General features: G+C 35.8%; 1 non-coding gene across 1 annotated transcript; it reads left to right on the forward strand.

Moving 5' to 3' along the window:
* Positions 1-382: 382 nt before the first annotated feature.
* TRNAA-CGC (transfer RNA alanine (anticodon CGC)) lies at positions 383-457 on the forward strand. The gene has a single exon. It is a non-coding gene; the product is annotated as a tRNA-Ala (tRNA).
* The last annotated feature ends 15,302 nt before the right edge of the window (positions 458-15,759 follow it).

Genomic DNA, 15,759 nt, shown 5'->3' on the forward strand with positions numbered 1-15,759 from the left:
AAATAAGTGAGACAATGCAAACTATTAGTGTTATATACATTTCTTAAAAACTATGTTTGATGCAAACAATTAAAAAACAATTTGGCATAATCTTCATATTTGAATATTCAAATATCCTTTGAACCTGTTATTCTGCTTCCAAGTATATGCTTAAAGAAACTCTGGCATTTGTTTACTATGAGATGTATAAATAACCATAGCATTATTGTTTATAACAGTAAACATGGAAATGGTACAAATGACTATTGACAAGTGAAATAATCAATAAATTGTTATATATTTTCAATAAAATATTACACAGCAGTGAATATTCCTGAATCAATGTTCCATGTGAAATATGAGCATATAATGTCATAATGTAATATAAAAAGGCAAGTCACAGGCCCTGGCCGGTTGGCTCAGTGGTAGAGCGTCAGCTTCGCGTGCAGGAGTCTGGGTTCGATTCCCGGCCAGGGCACACAGGAGAAGTGCCCATCTGCTTCTCCACCCCACCCCCTCTCCTTCCTCTCTGTCTCTCTCTTCCCCTCCCCCAGCCAAGGCTCCACTGGAGCAAAGTTTGCCTGGGAGCTGAGGATGGCTCTGTGGCTTCTGCCTCAGATGCTAGAATGGCTCTGATTGTGGCAGAGCGACGCCCCAAGATGGGCAGAGCATCGCCCCCTAGTGGGCATGACAGGTCGATCCCGGTAGGGCGCATGAGGGAGTCTGTCTGACTGCCTCCCCATTTCCAGCTTCGGAAAAATACACACACACACACACACACACACACACACACACACACACACACAAAAGGCAAGTCACATAAGGCTACAAAAATTTAAGAAAAGAACAAAACCAAGAAATATATGTATATAATAAAATACATTTAAAAAATAAAGTAAATGTTAAACCTATTAAAGATACATATTACCAGTTGGTGGCAGCAGGGGAGTAAAAAAAGGTAAAAATTCTTAAGCATGTTATTGATAATGTTTTAATTTGAGACGCAATAACTTGACCACTATTTGTTTTATCACTTATGAATTTTTGTGGATATATATAAACATTTAATTAAAAATACACATAAGAAGTTTTAAAAAGGCATATGCAATTTAAATATGACAGTGTACTATGATCCAAGAATAATCATTAATGGAATTCTGTGTACATGATCCCTCTGTAAAAACACACACAAAAAGAAAAGAAAAACAGAGCAGGCATGTGGCAAATACAGGTTGTAGCTTCTGTGAATGCAAAAGTCAGATGGTAATCTCTGTATTATATTCCTGATCTTCATTATAGAAACATTTATGGTGAATTGTGAATGACCGGCACATTGACCATCAGTAGGGGTATAGTCACCAAGTCTCTGCAGCTAATCTTTGAAGCAGCACAGGCTGCAAGACTGGGCTTGCACTTGCATAGAGATCATTTTTTTATGAAGCATTTCACCATAGCATGACCGAGACTTCCCTTGAGAGTAAAGAATCATTTTATTTTTTTCAGTCAAGACTGTGCTCTTTTTCCTAGCTGTTTGAATACCACATTGCTCTGCACAATTTTAGACACTAGTAAGTCATAATTATACTCACAGATCTCAAACTTATCGAAGGTGCTATTGCTTTTTGACATGTGAAAGAATGTACCAAAAAAGATTATAGCAACATAATAATAGACACCCTGCATTGTTTCTATGTGTGACACATCCTGGCTAGTCAATAACAGAGAAGAAAAGATGAATATTCAAATAGATAGTGACAACTTGATCAAAGGAGGGGAAAAGAAAGTGAGTCATGTATCAGCAGTCTTAATTAGGTTAATGAGAATCTGGGCTGCATCTTGGGCCTGGGAATACTTATCAACAGGCTGTCATCTGAAGGAGGATTATCTTTGCTAAATCGAAGGAGTATGACAGGTGTGGCACATGCCGCTAGCTTGTCTTGTACTAGCTCCCCGGAAGAAGCTCTCTGGCAGAGTTATAATTTAGCAGGCTGAAAATGTCTGGTGTCCGTGTTGTTCCAATATCCAGAAGCATCACTATCCGGTGAAAGTGTTGGCGGACGTGCAAAAGAAGGAGGAGAGAAGGAGCAATCAAGGAGAAAACGGGGAGAGTAGTGGAGAGAAGGAGGCAACACAGAGGAAGACAATGAGGAGAAGTGAGAGGAACTAAAGAGGAATGACAGAAAAGTTGAGAAATTTATCAGTGAAAGGAGACAGGATGTATATATTACAGAAGGACTTTATCCAAAATCAAAAGGAATGTATAAAGAAACAACTAATGACTTTCAAATACAACAGTAACCTCACTTTTCAGAATGCAGTCTACTAAAGAACTTCTTCTCTTAATACAATTCATATCCTATGTTGCTTAGTTTCTTTTTTCAAAATTTTTCCCCTTTTTTCTTTTCCTTTTCTTTTACCTCCTTCTACTTCACATTTCCTCCTCCTCCTCTTACTAAATACAAGAAGTATCTTTGAACCTAAAAACACTTCTGTAAGCTGAAAAATTTGCACATTTTAACTTGCCATAGTCAAATGACACACACAGAAAAATAAATGGCATAAGGTATACTGCTTACTTTGCAAATATCTTATATTACTTTGGAGGATAGAAGATGATTCAATTCCTTATGTCTGCCTCATCTGAAGACGCACAATGAGTGTCAGGATAAAAGCCTTGAAGGGAAACAAGACTATATGATTTTAGTCATATGTGGGATATAAAACTGCATAGACGCAGACAGCAGCATGGCGGTTGCCAGAGGGCAAGGGTGGGGAGGTGGGATGCAGTAGAAGGTATAGGAGACCAAACAAATGAGAACAGAAGACGATTTGACTTTGGCTAATGGGCACACAACGCAATATACAGATCATGTATCATAGGAATGTACCTATATGTAACCTATATAAATTATTAACAAATGTCACCCTAACAAATTTAATAAAATAAAATAAATCAACTAAAAAAAAAAGGTGGGTGAAGCAGCGAAACGAGGTTTTTCTCTCTTTCTCTAAAAATCAATCAATTAGAAAAAAAGGAAAAGGTAACAAAAGAACATTTCAATTTTATTGAGCACAGAAGGGAAAAACAAGAAAAATATTCTTTTTTTTTTTTTTTTTTTTTTTGTATTTTTCTGAAGCTGGAAACAGGGAGAGATAGTCAGACAGACTCCCGCATGCGCCCGACCGGGATCCACCCGGCACGCCCACCAGGGGCGATGCTCTGCCCCTCCGGGGCGTAGCTCTGCCACGACCAGAGCCACTCTAGCGCCTGGGGCAGAGGCCAAGGAGCCATCCCCAGCGCCCGGGCCATCTTTGCTCCAATGGAGCCTTGGCTGCGGGAGGGGAAGAGAGAGACAGAGAGGAAGGAGGGGGGGTGTGGAGAAGCAAATGGGCGCTTCTCCTATGTGCCCTGGCCGGGAATCGAACCCGGGTCCCCCGCACGCCAGGCCGACGCTCTACCGCTGAGCCAAATGGCCAGGGCCAAGAAAAATATTCTTGCTCTAACAGGCACTGAGGGTATTTTTTTAAATTTTTATGTGTTTATTTATTTATTTTTAAAGAGGAGAGAGAGAGACAGAGAGGGAGAGAGAGGAGAGAGAGAGAATGGAGGAGGAGCAGGAAGCATCAACTCCCATATGTGCCTTGACCAGGCAAGCAAACCGGCGACCTCAGCATTTCCAGGTTGACACTTTATCCACTGCGCCACCAAAGGTCAGGCTGAGGGTATTTTTTTTTTATTATTATTATTCATTTTAGAGAGGAAAGGGAGAGACAGAGAGGAGAGACAGAGAGAGAGAAGGGGGGAGGAGCTGGAAGCATCAACTCCCATATGTGCATTGACCAGGCAAGCCCAGGGTTTCGAACCGGCGACCTCAGAATTTCCAGGTCGACGCTTTATCCACTGCGCCACCACAGGTCAGGCTGAGGGTATTTTTTATTGCTGCGAATTTATCACATTTTTCTGTTTCAAACTATTCATTTCTCCCTATTTATTTTTATATTTTACTTATTGATTTTATAAAAAAAGGAGAGAGTAGGTGTGGGGGGGCAAAAGGTGTCACCTCATAGTTGCTTCACTTTTGTTGTTCATCGATCGCTTGCTGTATGTGCCTTGACCAGGCAAGCCCAGGGTTTCAAAACAGAGACCTCAGCATTCCAGGTTTATGCTCTGTTCATTGCATCACCACAGGCCAGGCTCATTTCTTTCTGCTTTTATATGCATGCCCATTCTATTTTACTAAGACAACGCACATATGCACAAACACACAAACATGCAAATAATAGTTTAGAAGACCCATGATGGAAAGCTCTATTTCTTATTTATCTTTTAGTGTCCCATTTATGTAGAATATTATTCTGTATTATTTACACCTACTAGATTTCAGAAATTAGATTTTTAAATCTAATATACATCCTGCATAACTCAGCTTACTCTTACACTATAAAATGTTTTAAACTAAAATTTAAGAATTTTTTTCATAATCAATAGATGACTATTTTTGATTAAAACCCAATTGTTATATAATAATACAAATTAATCATTTCAATAATAATTTATTTACAAGCCTTTTGACAAATCTGTTGTCCCTTCTTATCCCATTCTTGTACCTGCTTTGCACCCTCTACACACTTTCTCCAAGTACTTCTAAAATATACTTTAAGTTAAAGTCTTATATTTTTTCATGCTATCAAAAATTTTATTTCTAAATATGTTGCTTAAGTATATATGTACAAACATTTTTGTTTAAGACATCTCTAAACATCCTCCTTAACTACCTTATTAAAATTTAAAACTATTCCCACTCCATATTCATTTTTCTTGTCTCTGTTCTTTCCATATAGTTCTATTGTATATTTTAAATAGTCAATATTTTTATTAAATTTATTAAAAATAAAATTTATTAAGTCTTTGATTTATTAAAGTAACCATTTATAAGTTAGTGGAATAATATATTATGATTATGTCATTTCCTTTATGTCTCTACTTATTTAAAATTTGTCTTTTGTTATTTATATACTTCATTTAGTTTTTTAAGATCTCATTAGTAGTTTGTCCCTAACCTCTCCAACAAATCTGAAAAAAATTCTCGATATGGTTGACCATACATTTGGATAGGTAGCCTTTTATTTATTTAATTGATTCAATTCTTCATAGATTTCATCGTTCTCTAGTTCCAATCTCTATGTTTATCCCCAAAATATTAAAAGGTATCTTACATATAAAATGAAAATATAGTTTAAAACAAAAAGAATAATCAGAAAACATGAATGAACTTGTATAAGAGATATGAAGCATTTCATAGAAGAATTGGAACATATATATATGTAAATTATCTCAGAAGATAAAGAAAAACACCAAACAAAAAATAGTAAGTAATCAAGATGCACCTTCCTTAGACCATGTATTTATATTAAGCAGGTTTCTCGTTTACCACAGCATTCAGACACCCCGGAAACTAACAGAATGAATGTGAAGAAGCCTTTATTTTAATAAAATATAGCTGAAATGTTGCAAACTCATTGAGAAGCTTTATTTCTATATGTATGTTTTAAAAAATTGCCCTTTAGATCAGTGGTAGTCAACCTGGTCCCTACCACCCACTAGTGGGCGTTCCAGCTTTCATGGTGGGTGGTAGCAGAGCAACCAAAGTATAAATAAAAAGATAGATTTAACTATAGTCAGTTGTTTTATAAAGATTTATTTTGCCAAACTTAGCAAAAATCCGACATAAAGTATTTGGTAAGTAATTATTATATGCTTTAACTTGCTGTAACTTTGCTTTATAAATTTTATAAAGTAAATTTCCTTCCCTACTTTATAAATCACCATTACTGTGGAACCTGTGGGCGGTTAGAAAAGTTTACTACTAACAGAGATAGATACAAAAGTGGGCAGTAGGTATAAAAAGGTTGACTACCCCTGCTTTAGACTTTCAACAGCTTTCTTTTTCACTTGTAGAGCTAAAGCTTTTTATTTAGTTTTGGGATAGATAAGTCATCCAACTATTTGCAATGCAGTAAGTGTATACACAGAGTGCTTTAGAGACAGAAATGAAAAACACCTAACCACAGTCTAAGAGTTTGTGTGGCTGTGGACAGAGAAGGTAGCTTCCCATGTAGTCTGATTCCCATGTTAAGTTAAAATCTAAAGAATGAACAGTAGCTATTCAAATGGAACAATATGCCCTGGCCGGTTGGCTCAGCGGTAGAGCGTCGGCCTAGCGTGCGGAGGACCCGGGTTCGATTCCCGGCCAGGGCACATAGGAGAAGCGTCCATTTGCTTCTCCACCCCTCCGCCGCGCTTTCCTCACTGTCTCTCTCTTCCCCTCCCGCAGCCAAGGCTCCATTGGAGCAAAGATGGCCCAGGCGCTGGGCATGGCTCTGTGGCCTCTGCCTCAGGCGCTAGAGTGGCTCTGGTCGCAATATGGCGACGCCCAGGATGGGCAGAGCATCGCTCCCTGGGGGGCAGAGCACCGCCCCTGGTGGGCGTGCCGGGTGGATCCCGGTGGGGCGCATGCGGGAGTCTGTCTGACTGTCTCTCCCTGTTTCCAGCTTCAGAAAAATGAAAAAAAGAAACAAACAAACAAACAAAAAACAAATGGAACAATGTGGGAGAAAGTTTTTCTATGTGTCAATGTTTCCATCAGAACTCCTGTACCTTTCACTGAATTTTAGTGGTGGATTTTAAGCATCAAATATACTTGTAGAAAGATGCTGAAAAACCAGTGGGTCTCATGACAAGTTTGGACAATGGAAAACTGTCACATAATTGATAAGAGTCATTTAGTTGATGAATCTGACCAGATCAAGCCATGTGTGACTAATGTGATGCCAGGAGATTGGCAGGAAAATAAGACATCCACTCTGGGAAAGAGGTGGGAAATGACTTTCCATCATTTTCAGAAATATGACATGCCTTCTCACGTCGCTGAATTCTCATTACCCAACTGACAGTCTTTCAACACTAATGTACCTGATGGAAGAATGTGGATGAGGACTTGTTCTAAGGACAAAAGAGACTGACACTTTTCAAAGGGAGGCTAAACAAATGGTCTGAAACCATTAGAGATGGTTGTGCTTTTCTATTACAAATACTTCCTGGAGACAGAGTATACTTTTCTAAAATGGCCATAGAGCAGAAGGGCCTGATTTAATTTTATGATGGTATAAGACAAATAACTTATCATAGTAGAAAGCTTCATCGAGACTGCAACATTTTAATTTATTGCCTACCTGCTGTGTCTTTAAATATTACAAATAATGGCAAAGAAGGCTGAATTGTAAATGGAAAAATCTTCCACTTGATGTTTTGTACATTTCCTGCATATTTACACCCACATGTTGAATTAATCAGTATCTCAGAAATGGTATTTCATAACTGACTCAAAAACGAGGACTACGAAATAGAAAAGTTATTATTAATATAAATTATTATTCTTGATTAAGAGTGACTTTGAGGTGAGGCATATATTTGACAGGATGAAAGGTGAATATTCTGACCTACAGAGACATTAGAAATGTGGTCCAGAATAAACAAAGGAATTTCAATGTCAAAAAAATAATTTATATTCAATACAAAGTGGGCACATAGGAAATCATTGGAAGTAGGAACCAAAGGCATAGCTATTAATCGAATAGACTGCAAATAAATACAGGCTATGCACCTAAACCTTCCATCAAGAGAAATAATCAACTGTCAGAGAGCTAGAAACAGGAAAGTAAAATAATTATATATCTCCATAAAGTAAAATTTTAAGTACATTTGGAACTCACTGTGGTACACAATCAATAACAATATCAAAATTTAAGAAAGATGTAAAATAAGCCATTCATAATTACAGTGTAAATGATTTAATCGTTTCAATGTTTCAATAATATTTGTCGGATGAGAGCAAGAAAGATAACATTTCCTTAGAATAGAAAGTAGGATATATAAAAAATGATCTCAAGAATTGAATTTGCAATCCAGTACACATAGTATGGAGAGTTCAAATAAAATACTGCGGTGTTTTAAAGGCCATTTTTTTTCTTCCTTTTTTTTTTAAGATGACTGTCAGGATTTGAATATTAATTTTCCCCAAATCCAAAAAGAATATAGTATATATAATATTTCAAACTTATAAATGCTAAACTAGCATAACCTTCTTCACAAAAAATAACACCTTTTAATGGCTTTCAAGAGTGCCTTTGAATATCAGGTTACTTAGTAAATTTTATATTTATGTTTAGAGCTTTTTATTATTGGCAGAAAGGTTTGAGGAAAAATTTAATGTTTGAAGTGTTTTTTATATGCTAGTAGTTTTCATACACATTATTATTTTTTTGTCTGTTTGTTTATGACAGAGATAGAGAGGGGGACAGATAGGGACAGAAAGATAGGAAGGGAGAGAGATGAAAAGAATCAATTCTTCATTGTGGCACCTTAGTTGTTCATTGATTTCTTTCTCATATATACCTTGCCCGAGGGTGAGGGGGCAGGCTATAGAAGACCAAATGACCCCTTGCTCAATCCAATGACCTTGGGTTCAAGCAGGTGAGCTGTGCTCAAACCAGATGAACCCGTGTTCAAGCCAACGACCTTGGGGATTTGAACCTGTGTCCTCCTCGTCCCAGTCTGACACTCTATCTGCAGCACCACTGCCTGGTCAGACCACGTTATCTTATTTAGTCCACATAACATTTTGATGAGGCAATAGTCATTGCCTTTATTCTATATAAAAGAACCTGAGACATCGATGCTTAAATCTAAAATGAGGGTGTTGGTGCACAATGCAGGTGGGCAGATGGTGTTACATTGAGTTTTACACTTGAAACATGTATGGTTCGGTGAAACATGTCATCCTAATAAATTAAAAAATAAAGTAAGTAAATAAATAAATAAAAGTAATAGTTAGAATGGCAACATAGGATGATTTAAGTTTAGGTCACTTGGATTTTATTTTGGCTCTGTTACATTTTAGCTATGTTATTTTGTGCAAGTTACTTAACGTTTCTTATAACCAGTTTTTCTCAGGGCTTATAGCACCTACCTTTTCATGTTGTTGGGGTTAATTTAGTTTATTTAAACATGAATTTGGGGCAGACATTAGTTTCCATAGATGCTATTTTTCTTTTAAGATTCTTTAGGGTCTCACCACTAGTTAGTATAACATCTTAGAGTCAAAGCCAAAATTTGTTTTGCACTAAAGTCTATTTTTTTCCCATGTATACACACTGCTTTTCTTCCAAATAGAGGCAAATTGGAGAAGAAATCTGGAGGCATTTAACGGAGAGAGAGCACAAAGAAAATGGTTAACAATATTGTGTATTTTTTTGCATGTGTTTGTGAACCCAAGGAGAAAGTAAAGATAATCATGAATAATGTGGTGTTATATTTAAAACTGGTAGAATACAGATGTTTTACTTATTAAAATTTGTCTGTGTGAGAGGTATTTTAGCTCAGTCCTTCTCACATGGATCCATTGATATCTCTCATAGCCACACTGAGCCATCCCACGTTTCTGTGCCATTTCAGGCAGAGTGAGAGTGTCTGGGCATATCACTTGTCCTCATATTGGTCTTGTCTTAGACCCAATGTCCAGTATGCCAGGATGAATTCCCTGTCCTTACATGTCCACTGAATCTCAGGATGACTCCACAACTCCCTTGGGGAATTGATGTGTGATAAAAAATGGAAATTCCATTCAGTCTCCCTGTTTCATTTCATTGTTCATTCTGGAGCTGCAAATTCGGCTCAATTTACTTCTTTACTTCTTTAATTTATTATTTACTTCTTTACCGTTTTATTTTTTTTTAATCTGTGATCCTCATATCTTGCTCAACTTTCTCCTGAAATTAGCATCTTCAGTTTCACTCAAAGCCCTTAGCTTATTGAGGTTCCGTGATAAATAGGCAGATTTAACCTAATGCTTTTACTTAGCTTATTGTCAGTATTTCTTCACAAAACAGATTTTTCACTGTCTGGTCCTACTTGTCACTAGAACCCTGTAACATAGACACCCTGTCCCCTATGGCCACATGGTCTCTCTAGTTAATGGAATGTTCATATGTTACCGAGCGTCTATTGGTATATTCTTGTCCATTAGCATTAATTGTAAATTATCATAAATATATAAAATAAGTATTATTTTATATTATCCCAGTTATGTTTATATGTGTACACACATATATTTTTATCAGCATATTTTCACATTTTATCACTAGAGTTAGATACTCAAATAAAGAAGCATGGCATGCAATGTAAACAGAAAAATTAGCATCACATATAAAACGTTACCTTGTAATCCACCTTTAGCTGTTTCTGCTTCTCAATCTCTTCTGCTTCCTTTCACAATGAAATATTCTTCACATCACTACAGGATTAAAGCTTCCAAAGCAAACAGAGCAAAAGCCTAGGCTGCCACCTATGCCACTTAAATTGTAAGCTAAATTTCCAATTCCAATTACTATTTTAATAGGTTTTTTTTACTAATATTTAATTTTATTTATTTATTTTTCCATTTTATTAAATTTATTGAGTTTACACTGGTTAAAATTATACAAGTTTCAGGTACACAGGGGCAAGAGGTAAAAATCTCACAGTTTGTTCTTTACTTTTCTCCAGATTTCAGTGAGGTTTACAACATCTATACAAGGTTGAAAGATAACCTGTACATTTTTAATCTGTAAGCATTAGACATAGGAGTCAATAAAAGAAAATTAATTTGAGATCTGAGATATTTATCATATCACCTTTTCTGGCTTTAATAAAGCCCATGACATTTTAAGAGAATTCCTTGAAAAGGAATTTCATAAAAGATTCAAATTTTACTACATATTGACATGAAAACAGATTGATTTTAAATATTGGACTATTTTTCTTCAGAGTGTCATTTAAAGAATAATAAAAATAATCCCTATGTCCAGTTCAATTGTGGATATGGTCAGCATAAAACCAACGTTCCCCCCAGGTGTTCTTCTTTGTGAAGATAATGGGTCAGACAGTTTTAAACAACTTTTAGAAACACACTTAATATTCTTCAGGAATACTTAACCCTGAAAAGGTGCATTATATATTTGTCTTACAAATTGGAAGCCAGGAAATGTGAATATTATTTTTTTTAAATGTTGGCTCTACTGTTATATTCACGGCCTCCCCAAAACAATCTCCTATAGCCTGCAAGTTCATTGTTATTTTCCTTACTTTCCCTGATGAATATCTTTGTTTCTCTAATCACTGAATATGTCTTTATCTCCTATGTGACAGAGACAGAGCAAGACAGAGATAGGGACAGACAGACCAGAAGGGAGAGAGAAGAGGAGCCTCAATTCTTCATTGTGGCACCTTAGTTCATTGATTGCTATCTCATATGTGCCTTGAGGGGGGTGCGGGGGTGGGGGCTACAGCAGATTGAGTGACACCTTGTTCAAATCAGCAACCTTGGGCTCAAGCTGGTAAGTCATGCTCAAAGCAAATGATCCTGTGCCAGCAACCTTGGTGTTTCAAACCTGGGTCCTCCGCATCCCAGTCCAACGCTCTATCCACTGAGCCATGGCCTGGTCAGGCTTATTTACTTTCTTTTTCTGGAGTGTCTTCTCCTTTCTTGTTTCATACCTGATACCTAAATTCTGACTTGATAATACTAATCCCTGATTAAGTTAGCCTGATTATTCTACTACCTTTGGAAAAGGTTAGGTCTCTCTTTTGCCTGCATTAAAGAGGTATGATAACATCTTTAATGTCCAACCAAGTCTTGTGCTGAAATTTTTTAGGACATATTTAACACTTTCCACAAACTGCTCTTATAGCTGATCATTGGAATTTATATTCATGACTCATTTCTGGAAATAGTGGCCTCTTTTTCAATCTCATTAAAACAACTGAAGAAAATGAGGTTCAAAGAGATCAATGGACCTGTTTAATTTTACATAGGTAGTTTGTGAGAAACATGGAACAGGAAACTTTCCCTGAGTTTAATATTCCATTTTACTTTCAAAGTTGAGATGATACTCTATCTGCTGGTGTCACAACAGTTTACAATGTATAATCTTTTTTCCTTTGAATTTTCCAGTGAACCTTGTTTACATTTATGTAAATTAGTGATTGACTGAATTGTGTACATAAAATTTGTAGAGCATCTATAAAATCTATTTGCATCCTGATTTTGAATAATATATGGGTTTGGTATACTCACTGGAAATGCTGAGGAAACATATTCTAGGCCTAAATGGTACAAAGAAATGGAATTGCTTCAGAATTCTATTTATATCTTGATCACATATTTTCCCAAGACAAGTGTGTTATAAAATAAATTGGACAAGTATAGATGTGAAACCTTAAGTAAGTTTCTGGTTTTCTAAAACCTAAGGGATACCATAGCACAAATTGTTCTGTTTTCTAATAAAAAAAAATACAATACTCTGAAAGTGGAGAATGTGGGGCTGCTATCTCTCTTTGCTCAAATGTAATCGCTTTGCAAAATGAGCATCTGGATATTGAAATTCGAGTCTGCATGTATACAGCCAGGGCTTATACCCACTCAGACTTTTTTTACAATCAGTTGATATTACATTATCTTTTTTGCATTAAAATCTGTGTTAGGTAGGAAGAATGAATCGAATAATAAAAGCTCAATATGAGATCTCTGTGTATTTTATGTTTTCAAAAATCATATTCTTCCACCACCTCAGGAGACTGGCATTATTAACAGAGGCCTGTTACTCATGTACAGGAAGCCTCTCTGAGCGGAGTTCTGTGTGCGTGTGTACAGTAACATAAAGAGACTTATCTCCCTCAAATCATGTACTCTTACCAGAAGTCACCTGCACATAATTATGGTACATCAGCTCATATTACTTTATGAATCAATGTAATAGTCAATTAAAACTAAAATTTGAGCAGGATAAAAAGAGAAATTTGGCATTTGTTTTGCTCATATAAACTTTAGTAAGTCAATTAAGACAAGACTTAAAAATCCAAATTTTAACAAAAGATAATTATCAGGTATTTTGGAGGGGGGGAGGTAATGCAGTAAAGTGGGTGGAGGGTGGGGGATCTTAGTGAATAATAATTTTTCTGCAAGATTCACTGATGCAAAAATGTTAGATAACTTAGCAAGAGATGAATGTTCACTTGATTGGTATCTTTAGCCACTACTTGAGAACTTTTTACTGTTTTTAAATATAATCTATGTAACTACTAATATTTTAATATGAAGTAAATGTGAAAAGCTCATTTTTCATTTATTATAGTTTTTTCAAACTGTGTCTTTCTGTGGAATTTTTGAAGTATTCAAAGCAGTTGCTAAATATGACAATCTTCCACTGCTTAAAAGTAACTCATTTGGAGACATTTTAATTTAGGAAGCTAATGCATGGCCTATTTTTACAAAGGCTCAGCTTATAGGGCATAACAACTTCTCAACTAAAACGCTGTTTCTTGGGATATGTGTAAAAATATATAGATAGATATAAATAGATATTGATATAGTGAATTTCTAATTTGTAGGAAGTTCTGATTGTTTACTAAGGCATTGAAGTGTAATTATATTGTTCATTAAAAACGAACATGTCAAGTCGATATCCAATATTTGCTTAACCTTGTATAAATTAAGAATGGTTTAGCCATCATTAACAGAATAGCTAAATAACAATGGTTTATCAATTTAGACAGTTCATTATACAATCTAATTATACAAAGTATTATCCAACCAAACTATACAGTTCATTGTGTAACCTAACAAAAAGTCTGAAATATCAAGTCACTTGGTCAGTCGTTGTATGAACATTTTAGTCTTGATTTAATGTTTGACCTAGAGGTCACTGGATGAGTAGAAATCACACGTCTGTAACTGTGCATAAAAGCAGGGCACAGTGAGAAACTCTAAGGAAAAGTCGGGATGGAGAAGGAGAAGAAAGGATGGGAGTATGAAATCTTTATATGTTCTCTCTTTCACTAGACAGAAATAAATGTATTCCACAGAGAGTTTTCCCTTATATATCATTGGCCAAAAATATGCAGTGGACATACTAGGAAGCATGGGGCAGCAAATTTTGGTTTCGCCTTGCTTTTATTTTGTGAGGGAGAAAGGAGAAAAGATTTTGGAAGTGCTATTGGATACAAACCAAGATTTCCTGCCAAAAACATTTTCAGGGGAATATATTTTATAAGCATGCACCAATCTTGGGAAAGTCCTTTCTGTTAGAAATTTCTTTCTTATAATATCATTTATGGATTTGGATAATATCCACTAAAAGTCGTGTTCAGAATTTTTTGCCTTATTTTTAAATTTAAACTTATTGGGGGATCATTGGTTAATAAGATTATAAAGATTTCAAATGTACATTTCTATGATACATAAAATTTGTATTTCATTGTATGTTCACCACCCAAAGTAAACACACAGTGATATTTTAAAGTTTTCATATATTTGGTATGAATAAATATTTTTACCTAATTTCAATTTTTAAGCTGTGTGGAGCTTATATTTTATTTTTTTAATTTTATTTAGAAATTAAATTTAATGGGGTGACATTGGTCAATGAGAGTACATAGGATGCAGTAAACATCCCTATAGCATTTGAAATGTTGATTGCGTTGTGTACCTATCACTCAAAGTCAAATAATTTTTTGTCACCATATATTTGCCCTTTCTATTCCCCACTCCTTACCCCCCTCCCTCTGGTTACCACTTTGCTTTTGTCTATGTCCATGATTCTCAGTTTATATCCTACCTATGTGTGAAATCATATAGTTCTAGGCTTTTCTGATTTACTTATTTAACTTAGCATAATGTTCTCATTATTTTAAGTTGAGGTATTCTTAACATACAACATTATATTAGTTTCACATATGTAATGATTTGATATTTCTATATATAAATTGAAATGATCACCACAATAGTTAACATCAGATACCCTACATAGTTACAAAAATCTTTTTTCTTGTGATGAGAATTTTTAAGGTTTACTCTCTTAGCAACTTTCTAATATTTGATACAGTATTATTAACTATAGTCATCATGCTGTACATTATATTCCCATGACTTTATTTTATAACTGGAAGTTTGTAACTTTTTCCCTTCATCCATTTCACCTACCTCCGCCTCTCGGTCTCTATAAGCTCAGTCGTTTAATTATTTTCTTTTATGTTTTAGATACCATGTATAACTGAGATTATATGGTATTTATTTTTTCCTGTGTTGAAATTATTTTATTTAGGGTAGGCCCTCAGGTTCTCTTCATGATGACATAAATGGCATGACTTCTTTCTTTTTTATAGATGACTAATAATCCATTATGTGAGTGTGTATCTGTAACATTTTCCTTATCCATTCATCCACTAATTAACACCTTGGTTGTTTTCCCATCTTGCATATTATAAATAATACTCTAATGACCATGGGGGTGCACACATATTTTTATTAAAGTACATAGAGATCTGGGGTTTTTTTAAATATTTTTTTCAAACCTGGTCAACAGCTCAGTGGATAAAGTGTCAACCCAGCATATGGACATCCAGAGTTCAATTCCTTATCAGGCCACACAGGAGAAGGGACCATCTGCTTCACTTCCCTTTGCACACAACCTCCTCTCCCTCATCCCTTCTCATAGCCAGTGGCTTAATTGGTTCAAGTATGGCCTTGGGCACTAAGAATAGCTCAGTTGGTCTGAGCACATCAGCCACAGGTGCTAAAAATAGCTCAGTACTCAAGCATCGGCCCCAGATGGGGTTGCTGATTGGATCCGAGTCAGGGGGCATGCTGAGAGTCTGCCTCACTATCTTCCTTCCTCTCACCAAAA

This window comes from Saccopteryx bilineata, chromosome 1, assembly GCF_036850765.1.
Source record: "Saccopteryx bilineata isolate mSacBil1 chromosome 1, mSacBil1_pri_phased_curated, whole genome shotgun sequence".
Classification (NCBI taxonomy): domain Eukaryota; kingdom Metazoa; phylum Chordata; class Mammalia; order Chiroptera; family Emballonuridae; genus Saccopteryx; species Saccopteryx bilineata.